Source organism: Lepisma saccharinum, chromosome 4 (genome assembly GCF_977018435.1).
Source record: "Lepisma saccharinum chromosome 4, izLepSacc3.1, whole genome shotgun sequence".
Classification (NCBI taxonomy): domain Eukaryota; kingdom Metazoa; phylum Arthropoda; class Insecta; order Zygentoma; family Lepismatidae; genus Lepisma; species Lepisma saccharinum.
In genome coordinates this window covers 90,335,877-90,348,386 of record NC_139232.1, presented here as the reverse complement: position 1 = coordinate 90,348,386, position 12,510 = coordinate 90,335,877, and positions in this window count along the sequence as shown.

The window sequence follows — 12,510 nt, the reverse complement described above, 5'->3', positions numbered from 1 at the left end:
ACACACAACACACACACATATACATCTCACTTTATTTCACGTCATGTCTATACATGTCACTGAATCCTTTGGGCATATCAGTTACAATAACGCGCATAACACCACGTCCTAACACGCCAATTTTGCTAGAAATCATGAAATCAACAGCCTACCTTGTAGCAAATCAGGATTTTGACGCACCAATCAAATTTCTGCATTAACGAGCGAATGATTTCATTTGCTGCAACACTAACAAACCTGGAAAATCAGGGGAGAACTTCCATGTTGGTAACTCGTTTACGGGAGGCTGCGAAATCGGATTACAGTTTCATATATCCCTCCTGCATGCATCTGACCGCCATTATCCGTTCAAAAGTCGCCACCCGCAGGCACAATGCATTACCGGCAGCTAGCGATCAGCGCCGAATTAATCACTGGTTAGCTTCAATTAGTGCTGCGGCTTGAAAGTGATCTTTTTCCCAATAAACATCGCTGCATCAGTATTGCATATGTTTCTTTAAAGCTCAAGGCTGTCAGGTACATAAGCGAAAGGATCACAGTTTAGGGGTATAGAAGAGCATAAACAAGTTTGAGCTGTATATTGTAAACGAATAAGGTACCTGCACTCAATGTGGCCTAAGGTTTGCGGTTATTTCTAATGGTCTACAAAGTCAGAAAAGTCAAACTAATAACAATATTCAAGAGAGGGGACATTTGTGGACATTAACTGAAAATTAGAGCCAGTTCCGAATAATAACATGGGTTCAGTGAAGATTTTATATAAAAAAGTAACGTTTAGGCCATATTGAGTACATATTTGCCCAAAATGGCCTAATGATATATTTTGTTCTCTCTCACCAGAAATGCAACAGCAATTGTAAAGAAAGTACTACAATGTTTATGGTTAATTAAATATATTGACACACTGACATTTTATTGACATAATGAAATGTGATACTGCACAAAGAAATAACATCGATTACAAACCAATAAAGAAGGATGTGACGTGTCACAATATGTCACCAGAAGACCATAGATTGCACATCACAGTCTGAGCAAACGCAAGGTACTTTATTATCCATAGCGAGTCCCACACATTTTACGTGAACATAAGAGTAACAAATGTCACATCTACACATGTCTTTCACGAGTAGGCCATATTGATTCTACCTTACATAGTGTTTGTTTTCGTTGTTATAAACAGGACTTTAGTCTAAGAACATTGTTGTGAAGTAGAAATGATGAGTTACTTTAATATGGACTAGATAGATAAATTCGCATCACTTGGAAGACATAAGTAATAACTTGATTATGCAATATTACAAAAAGTAAAAATGCAATGACGAGATCCAGCTATTTCGCCGGTTTGTCCACAATTTACTACGCTATAAGTGCAATGGACAATACATCACGTCATTCGAACAATCTGAATGACATACTAAAGTCATCTGTTGAATTCACCATGTAACTACTTGGAAACAGTAAATAGGCCAAATTGGGTTCAGGTACGTTACTTTTTTCTTTTACTTACAGGGAACGTCACCCTTTGTTAAGTTTATTTGTGAGCAGCAAAGGCATACACAGTCTGACAATTAAGTAATGACACAGAATATATGTTGTTCTGCGTGTGAATTCTATCTGTGAAGTAACATTTTCATGGTGTAGTGTGGTTCATAATAGTCTACAACCTCTTGAACTTACAAGTGGTTTGGTTTGAGTTGGTGTTTTAAGCCTACTTTATGCGCAGTAAGGCTAATCGGGACTGTACCTACAATTTAAAGTTGGATCCTAACCACTATGTGCCTACACCGTGTATCGAACCCGGGACCCCTTGATTACAAGGCGACGACGCTACAAGTGGTATGCTGGGAATTATGCCACTATGTCGTGAGGAGGGTGTAAGGATGTGGTCACGTAATCGCTATTGAGCAGCGAGTGAACATCAATTTTCATGAAAGACATTCTGAAAACTGCTTGCGGAATAAAGAATTCTTAAATTCCATTTGTCAAGGACGAAACAGAGTAATTTCGCTACAGTTCTCATACGAAACGACAAATCGCAGAATTGAATTCGCTAAATTTACCAAGAGGTAAGAAAATGCAGCTCCAAAAACCAAAGGTGAAGCCAATATTGTGTTCATTTAGACAGCAAAGGCATTATTCATCATGTATTTCTTCCAGAGGGTAAAACTATAAGTTGTTGTTACTATCGTGGTGTTATTAATGATTATGAAAAGAACTAACTGTGTCCGACCTCAGTATCTTGAACCGAGCAGTTGGTTCCAGCTCCATGATAGTGCCAGCGAGAAGTGATTGTCTAGGTATTCCTGGTCCAAAAACAACTTAGTGTGTCGAGTCATTTTCTCTACTCCTGAGACTTATCTCCCTGTGAGTATTTCATGTTCCCGAAAGTGAAACTGCTGCTGAAATTACGCATTTTTGATGAACACAGGAACATCCATCACGTTATGACTTCCAAGTCATACAACAGGATGACTTGCAGATGTCGTTTCAATCTTTGGCAAAACGTGCCAATTGCTGTATTAAGTCAGGAGGGGGTGTACTTTGAGTGATAATCAGGCAATGTTCAAATATTTTGTTTCCATTTCATTTGGTAACGACTGTCTCATTACTTAATTGTCAGACTGTGTAATTATGGAGGCCAGCGAGGGCTTCGTGCGGTACGAACGTCCCGCCTGTACACTTCACCTCAAGACCAGTAAGCAACAGAGGAGTGAAGAAGCCGCTTGGGTCTACTAGAGGTTTCTCACTGGATGAACGTTACCGACGAAGCCTCCTGACTCGCTCACTTCCATCTTTCCGCCCTCTTACAGCGCAACAGTACCGCTGCGCTCTCTAGAGTCCAGATGTGTACACCAGGCCTGGTATTCGGCAAATTTTTCAGGGATATCATAGTCCCGTGATTTCAGGGATCTGCCGAAAAGAAATATTTTAAAGGGTAGATTTGACTGTGAATAATTCGAGTGCCCAGTTGCAACATAACAAAAAGCAACACTTGTACATGTTTTTCTATGCCTGCCATCTTGGAAAATGGGGCCAATTGTTCATTTTTCATCCATATCTCGATAACCGTTGAAAATATCGAAAATCGTTTTAAACAAAAGCTTAAGAGGACTAAAATATAGACATTCTTTGTTATTGACGTCTTTTAAGAATTTATAACGGTTATGGAGCTAGGAAAATTGTGCAAGAGTTTCTTTCAGAAAGGCCACAATCATCAAGCTCGGGGGAAGGCTTATTTCGTAAGGTTTCGATTGATTGATTTGGTGTTTTAAGTCAACTTTATGTACAGTAAGGCTAATCGGGACTGGGACTGGATCTACAGTTTAAAGTGGGATCCGGACCACTATGTGCCTCCACCGGGAATCGAACCTTGGATTACAGGGCAACGTTACAGGGCAACGACGCTACCACTGCGCTATTGGGGATGCCCTACTTATTTCGTAAATCAAGGTACATTTATTTAATCACGAGATTTTTCAACACTTCAATTAGTTCTTCTTGTAGGTACTTGTAATCGCTCTTTAAACCTATTTATGCCCAAATAATTTTTCGTTTTAAATTTTTTATTTTATTATTTCACAAGAATTTCTGATCTCAGAATGCTAGTTGGCCAAATATGGTGTGGTTCGAAAACGAACCAGTGGGCAATGATGAGGTCATTTTTGGATACGCAAAGAAGAACCCATGCTATTTTTATCTTGTAAGTTATTTCTGTCATTCATAATTCTATTTTTTTGGTAACTATGTAACAAACAACATATTCAGAATGCACAATTTAATATTTATGAGAAATGTTTCAAACTATTTCATTCCAAATAAAGTAATATGTAATTCCTTTTTTACATGTAAATTTTTCACTTCTAGAAATATCTTGATATATATTTGCTTCGGCTTATAACAAATACAATGCATAACGATGTAAGTAACAGTCATACCCATCTATAAAATGTAATATATCATGTGTCAAGTTCCATAATTCTTTGTTGCTAAGAATAAGCCCTAATCTATTTCATTATATCTAGTACATTTTTATTGCAAGAGTTCTTACGGTGCAATATATGTGTTAACAATAAATATATATAAAAAATCGTAACTCCAAATTGAAATATCGACATTATGACGCAAAAACTACGACCTTATCGAAGTATCTATATATAGATAGCTGATAAACAAGGGGTATACCTAGAGGTATATATTTATAGATAGCTGGTGAACGGAAGACTAGTTGCAAGTCAAATAACAGAGTGTATGTTCTTCCATCTATAGTTAGCTTTACTAAACAGCTAGATTATTTGGGTATGTTATAATGCAGTGCAACTAAAGGCAACCATTATTGCTCTAACATGAAGTGAATGTTCATGCAAGCGTCAGATATTGTCGCACAGCATTGTCACAGCCGATGGACATTCCACGCACGTATGACACGGGGCGAGGCCTCGAAGTGCATTTTAGGTGTTGAGACTAATTATCAATATTGATCCCACCCGTATGGGCAGAAGTTAATATTCAGTTATTACCAACGCGGTGACCGTTTCTACGTGTTTGATCCTGTTTTATATACAGTGATGGTAGGTATCCGATCTTTCTAGGGTGTGTTTATTTCATTGTTTTCATGCGAATTTTTTGAATGTGATGTAATCACATAACTGAAATTGTATCGACGGTATTGGATAATACTACAGGCAGAAAAGAAATGTTTGTTTTGGAAACACTGTTGAAACAAACAAATGACTGTTAACGAGTAACAAAAGATTTGATCATGTTTTATTTGTTTGTCGTAAACTGTATGCTGGTTTATTCTTCGAAAAATCTGAACAATGGTGTCTAAAATGAACCTAAGAAAACAATACACATTCAGAAATTGTAATTTGAGAAGTAAATGCTACTTTTGTTGCTGTTAATTTAACCACTGTTCTGTTCTTATTTATACACGCATCAATATGTTCAGTATACAAAAGTTCCATGTTTGTCATATTTTGTTTTACAATTCCCAAGGTAAATGCTTTCTACAACCTAGCATAAAAACTATTCCAGCAAACCAGTTTGTTTATCTTAAACAAGTAACTTCTTCATGTGAAGCTTTTAATGTGTATTGTACACTCATTTTAAGTTTGTTCAGTATATCTTTGAAACGACTGAGTTGAAAATATCATCAATATGATAAAATATAGTTGCTTGTGCTGTTATTTATATATACTTTTGTTATTTTAAATAGCTTTTCCATTACCGATTGTCTGTTTACCCAAGCCCCCGAAGTGTCCAATCAGGACATCGGGCAATAGTCGGAGGCATCTCGTGGCCATGGCGTCCTGCCTCGGTTAGGCTGACAACACCATACACTCATGTCTGTTTATTTGAATCTTTTTAAGTCCACTTTTTGCACAGATAGGCTAATCAGGACTGGACGTACAGTTTAAAGTGGAATCTGAACTAATGTGCAATGTATCGAACACAGAACTCCTTGATTACAAGGCGACGACGTTACCACTACGCCATCGAGGGAACCCCTATACACCCTTGTCATTAGAACAGCCTAGTCTTACGTTACAATGATATTACTCTGCAAAAATATTAAGCTTGCACTTTTCTACACAGATGGCAGGACGAGAGAATTATTTTTTCTCATTGTAAAACGTATGTAAAACTAGAAAGTTGTTCATTCTCTGAAGCTTTTTATCACATTACTTGAAAACTAAAAGACCTGAGGAATCACAATGTGTAACTAATTTTAAAATGATAACAATTCGCAGTTATACTCTAACACTTCTAAATGAACTTCTCCACGAATTCCTGACAAACGTTCTGAGAAAATCACTCCGCTAAAATATATAAAGTCCATTTATATATAAAGTGTATTTAGTTACTAGAATGCTAATGCAACATTATAGCCTCATTAGTTTTTTAAAGAAACTGAAGTTTGGACTTGCTTATAAGTAATAACACTGTAGAAGGAATTTTGTAAACGAAAATGACTTGTATCTTCCATGTTGCTATTTCTAACTTAACGCAGCCTTTACTGCCATACCAAGTCTAACCGATATGCTCCATGAGTAAATTTCTACCCTCCCAAATCGTGTACCTACAGCCACTGGATACCTAAAGTTGTGTGGTGCAAATGTTGAACACTAGTTAATTGGTGAGGAATTTTTAAAAAATGTTCAATATCAGACTTCCGGATATGGCGGGCGTAAATAACGTAAATTATCATCTCCAGACAATGGTTGAATTTTCTGCAAGAGAAACGTTTACACCATTCATTATAAATCGGCGATCAACACTAAACATTTTTTTTCATGAATTTCAACATGCAGTTATCATAATGTTGTGGGTCGAAACCAGCAAATCCTATTCAGGGTCTGACATAAGTAGTGGGGCGTGGGTAGCATGTCATGTTGAGTATCAACGTATATCGGTGAACAGCAATTAATGTTGGTTTCTTTATATCTCTTCTCACAATGTATCCCAGTCGTATTTTCTAGAAAATTGATTATCTTTTGGAGGCTTTTCATTGAATGTTGTTACGTACCTGAATATATACAATTACAATCAGTGGTGGCGGTTAGCGGGGTGGGCATTTACCCTCCCCCCCACTTTTTGCAACTTTTGCCCCCGCACTATCCTAAACCTTATGTACCAAGGGAAAGTAAACTGCCCTCGCCCCTAATTTTGGCACCTTGTCCCCCAACTTTGGAACCCAATCCCCGCCACTGATTGATTACAATATTTATTTTCATTTCAGAATACTATTCGAAAAAATCTAGGAAACTATGACTAAAGAATTAGTAATATACGGTAAAGTGATTTTAGCTTGGATTCAAGTTTCTTGTCTCTAACTGTGGTGTTTTATTTTCTACATTTCACAATGTAGCGCTTTGTACCATTACTCACTATCTCTAGGAATTTCTATTTTTATTTTTGTTTCAAACAGCTTTTCTACCTCTCAAGATTGATCGCGACGATGAACATATGAGAAAGATATTTAGATAACACAATGACATGAACCATACCGTACCACGTTTGGAATCTACATAAGTTCTGGCTTCTTAGAAGAGTGAAAATATTACCGTCACATCTCTTGCAGTTATGCATATGAAGCTTCGGAGAGAGTCACGGATTTCGATGCTACCAATCAACAAGTGAGTCGCTGACGTCATCTCAACCCAGCACCAATCACCTACGTCCTTACTCACGCTTTAGGTTGTATGTAGGCTCGCTAGCAACACGTGCGAAGCCAACCGGAAATTTTCCGAAAGTAACAGGAGCATATGTAACAGGTTGTATTCCGAGTTTACAATAAAATGGTTTCACATTATTGTTTTTGCAATATTTCACACAAAACATGTTATTTTGCGTTATTTCATAACGTGACATCTATTGAAGCTTAACGTAAATCAACTATCAAGCAATTGTGGATCATGTGCATGCAATTCTGAGGTAATTAGTTAATAGACGGTAATACCACTAAGGGTTCCAATCATTATGCGAATAGAGCAAGTAATTATATTAAGTGCAAATGGGTAAGTGGATATGTGTGTCCATACTACACGATATTGAATATTCAGTGTTCTGATTGTTTAAAGCCATGTAAATTTTAACCTCACGGGAATATCACTTTGTGCAAACTTATTGTGACGTGGGGCATAATATTTTGACTACTGCATAGAAACAAGGGGGCCCGCAGGATTTTTTCTCAGTGGGTGCAGAGTCACAGAAACTTTTATTATTATTATTAATATTATTAATAAACTATAATTGCTGTTATTATTATTAATATTACATTACTACTAACTACTACTACTACCACATATGTTTTTCTAAAAATTACATACGTTGTAATTTCCATATTCTGTATATCTATATATAATTTGCATAACTGTATACTTAACATTAATTCGTGTAGAACAAAAAGCTGTTTCTTATAGTTAAATAATAAGTGTAAAATAGACTGAAAGCTTAAATGTAACCCTATTTCAAACAATAATAATAATAATAATAGTTGCTGTAACTTACGGCCTGTAAGTTACAGAAAACAATACTTTTTATTATAAAAAATATCTACAATTTCACATTCGAATTGCATTTACTCTTTCCAGAAATTTCAGGGGGGTCAAGTGCCTCCTAGCACCCCCCCCCCCCCTGCGAGCGCCCATGCATAGAAAGGAACGTTTTGACAATCTCGTTCATTTGTGAAGGTGATGTGATCCGCAAATTTATGCCTCATGCATTAAATTTACTACATCCTTTAATTTTGCCACTTTTAAGTGCCATTTTACCACTTTAGCTCATATGAAAGTTGTTACCTTTCTACCACTGCGGGGTGTGAGAGACTCAACACTGTATCTTAACAAACACACGCAGTGATACGAATTGAGTTAATGACCCACAGCTCCTGTAGTCAGCAACAAGATAACTTCATCAGTCCACACTGGAATCATCTCAGTTGAGTAGAAGGGAAACTCGAACTATAGGATATGAATTTAACCAGTTTTTATTCTTGTAAGTTCATTTACAAACATACCGAAACTTGGAGCGAGAGACTAAGAAATCGGGTCCTTAAGAAACGTGATTACTGTTTCGATTTCTTTCATATCCGACTGAGATCGTTCAGGAGAACTTTACTCAGTTTTGCGGGGTGTGAGCGACTCAACACTAGGCCTGGTAACAGACCCACGCAAGAGCGGATATCAAGAAACCACTCCCTATTACCGTGAATTGTCGTCGTATTTGTACCCGATTTCTGTATTCTCGAACCCCTGACTAGTACGTTATGAAGACAAAATATTTCTTCATGTACATTATAATGTGTAGTATTTACAAAAGTTGAATTTGATAAATGATTCAAAAGGTTTTGATACATCTTTTACTGTTAACAAATACTTACACATTTATATCAAATACTTATACAATGGAAAATATAAGATTCAAAACTTCCGCCATTAATTTATTACATAAAGGTTAGTACATCAACTTCTTCTGGAATTTGATAGGAGTTCATTCAATTACGTCATAATGTTTCATTTATTGGAGCAATCAACTCTACTCTTTTTTTCATAACAGCTCCTTTAATTTACAATCTTTAACTTTTAACCTTATACATTTTCTATTTTTTTCTTTTATAAATGTTGTACTAAATTTATCAAGATACGCAGGGCGTAACAAAGTCCTCCCTCTAGCAACAAGTATAATAATTGATCTGTCGAGGTCATTTGGCGGGGGGGTGGGACGACACTGAATTTTTATAAACCTGGTTCCCCCATAGAGGAAACATGCTGTGGTTCATAGTTCGCACTTGATATAATTACCTTGGTTCAAGTAAAAGCATTCCTTGTAGAACGGGTACAAGCTCTTTCCCTCGCAGTTACCGTATTGCTGTTTTCCTTTCTGAATGAGACCCCAGAAATTTGAAACTAGCGAATGTGCAGGGCATGGGGAGAAGTTGGAGGGGAGAGGGGAGGACCGAGGAGTGAACTTTCAGCTTTGTTAGAAGCCGCAGCGTGGCGTTTTGAGCTTTTGGATTTATTAATTTCTGCTTCCACCCCCCCCCCCTTCGCTTATCCATTCTACTTTTGCGTTATGCTTGTGTGAGCACGCATCGAAAGCAGGAAAATGAAAAAAAAAGTTTCTAAATTGTTTTCTGCCTTGTTTCCGGGTGCTGCCAACACTGGGAGTTTGAAATTTGAGCGAAAAATGAGCATGCCATTAAAAATCACCCGTCGGCATTGGGTTTCGGATTTGTGTAGATATGTACACAGTGTGGAAGCAGGTCATAATTTCCAATAAATATAACTTCCTATGCGTTTCAACCGTAAGATTATTATCAACACAGGGTGTTTTACTCTCATGATAAAAGGTGTACTCTTGTAATAATTATTATTATTTATTGTTGAAGATCGTTTTGAGGAATTAATGTTTAATAATACGAATGCTAATATATGTTTTCTGATGTCCAAAGATCCAATTTTGATTGTTATAGGAAGATTATTATAGTTAGTAGGCTATATACAACTGTATAACGGAATTTCCTAATGATCCAATCACATTAGTTTGGAGGAAGTTGGATTACCTTGATGCAGGTATCTGGGAGAAGAAGATTCACATTGTAGTCCTGAAAAAAAAAATTCTTGTGACATTTTAGTCATTTCGGTGATTGCATACTTCATTTAAGTGTATTATTGAGCAGTGAAGAAGTCAGACACCTAAAATAAATGGGAAGGTTATATTACACTGGTTGACAATTGCTAGGGAACAAACACATTTTCAGTCATAACTTTTGAGAACTCAGCTCCATGGCTGTGTAGCGGCATAAATATATCAGTAGAAGGCACTAGTGAGGAATTGAGTCCAAGAGAAGAGGCAACCAAGCTATGCAAGGTTCCTGATAGAGGACAAACGCCAGACTTAGTCAGAAGGTTGCACCCAAGAGACGCGGTCAAGCACGATAGCCGCTGCTGTGAGTGCAATACTGTAGTGCAAACTGATTAGTCAGTTGGAAAATGGTGCAAAGGGTTCATCTCAGTGATTATAATCGTGGAAGAGCTGTCGGTCGTCTTGAGGCAGGTCAAAGTGTCACAGAGGTTGCACGTGTGATGGAGTAGCAAAAAGCGTTATTTCCCGACTGAAGAAAGCCGCCGCTACCAGAGGAACAGCTGCACGTGTGCATGGTGGAGGTCGTGGTAGGAGGACAACAGCTCGACAGGATCGCTAGATTGGCCAGTTGGCCAGAAGGAATAGACATACCACTCCTGCGCAAACTGTTGGTGAGTTTGCCGGGGCGTCAGGTGTTCGTGTGTCCTCCCGAACAATTGCACGACGACTCAATAGTGTAGGGTTGTATGCTCGGAAGCCCGTGAAGTGTGTTCCACTATCTCCCATCCACCGCCGTGCCAGAATACAGTGGTGTATGACACATGGTGACTGGGACGAAGGGAACTGGTCCAATGCCATGTTCTCAGATGAGTCACGGTTCTGTGTATCCAGTTGTGGTCATCAATTGGTTTGGCGTGAGCGAGGAACACGTTACCATTCACCGAAAATTCGTAAATGTGACAGGTATGGTGGTCCTGGTGTTATGGTATAACCGGGCATCATGAAAATGGACGAACACCACTGCACATGTTTGCAGCCGGATCCGTCACCGGAGAACTGTATTGTAACGAGATCCTGACAGGATATGTTCGTCTTTTCCATGGTGCAGTGGGCCCTGACTTTGTGTTCATGGATGACAACGCACGGCCACAAAGAACCGGCCAAGGTAAAGATACACTGGAGCGTGAGAATATCTACCGCATGGACTGGCCAGCATATTCCCCGGATCTGAATCCGCTCGAGCATGCCTGGGATGTTCTCGGACGACGAGTTGCACAGAGGAATCCACCACCCCAGACCCTTCAGGACCTGAAAACTGGCCTTAAGGAAGAATGGAACTCATGAACTCTCTCGTGGACAGCATGGCAAACAGATGTGCTTCATGCATTGCTGCCCCAGGTGGTCATACACCTTACTGATTTGCTCAGAACTCTCTGTATTCATGACAACTGACATTTCATGTCATCACTCTATATTGCTCTCCATTTGCTTTTCACGTCCTGTTTATTTCCATGATGGCGAATTCCTCCCATATTTTGTCAATAAAGCTGGCATAATATCTGTACTCATATATTGGTCACTTACTGTACCCTGACTGTGTTCAAAAAACGTATGGCTGAAAATGTGTATGTTCACTAGCAATTGTCAACCAGTGTATTATTTGGCGTATTTTTAAAACTTTTTATCCGATTTTTTCCAATCTTTTCAAGGTCTCTCCAATAGTGCAGTTGTCACGAAGTCGCCTTGTAATCAATAAGGTCCAGACTTGATACACAACTGAGGTACACAGAGGTTCAGATTTCACTTTTAACTGTAGGTCCAGTCTCTATTAGCCTATCTTTGTCTAAAATGGACTTAAAACAAAATATTGAAGCAACTCAAGCATTGTTTTCTCTCTATATTCTTGCATGTCCCGAACTCTATTTATCTTTTCCAGTATGTTTTCTCTTCCTTCCTTCTCCCTTCTGTACTTGTGTTCATATACAGTAAAACCTCGTTAATCCGGACTAATGGGGGATAAGTTGACCGGTTTAACGAAAGTCCTGATAAAGTTAAATAACCTAAAAGAACAGTTCTTACAATGTATTACAATTGCCATTATTATTTTGAATGTACATGAAACAAAGAATGTGAGCACAATGAAGGGGAATTATATCATCACAAAACGTTTCACTCCAAGGTTGGACCAGAGGAGGGCACCATTCAGAATTCTGTCCGTGCTTCCTAGTTCTACCAAGAAAAGAAAATCCTATCAATATTAAATTACGTGATTTTTATTACCAAATACATATTCCTCATGATGTTCTCGGGATATGTCAGCCTCTTTACACGTAGTAAACCCCGGACTGCATTTTGCAGCCTGATGGGGCTCTGGCGTCTGGACTTGCGGCCAGTATAATCCTTTGCGGGATTTCCGTTGGT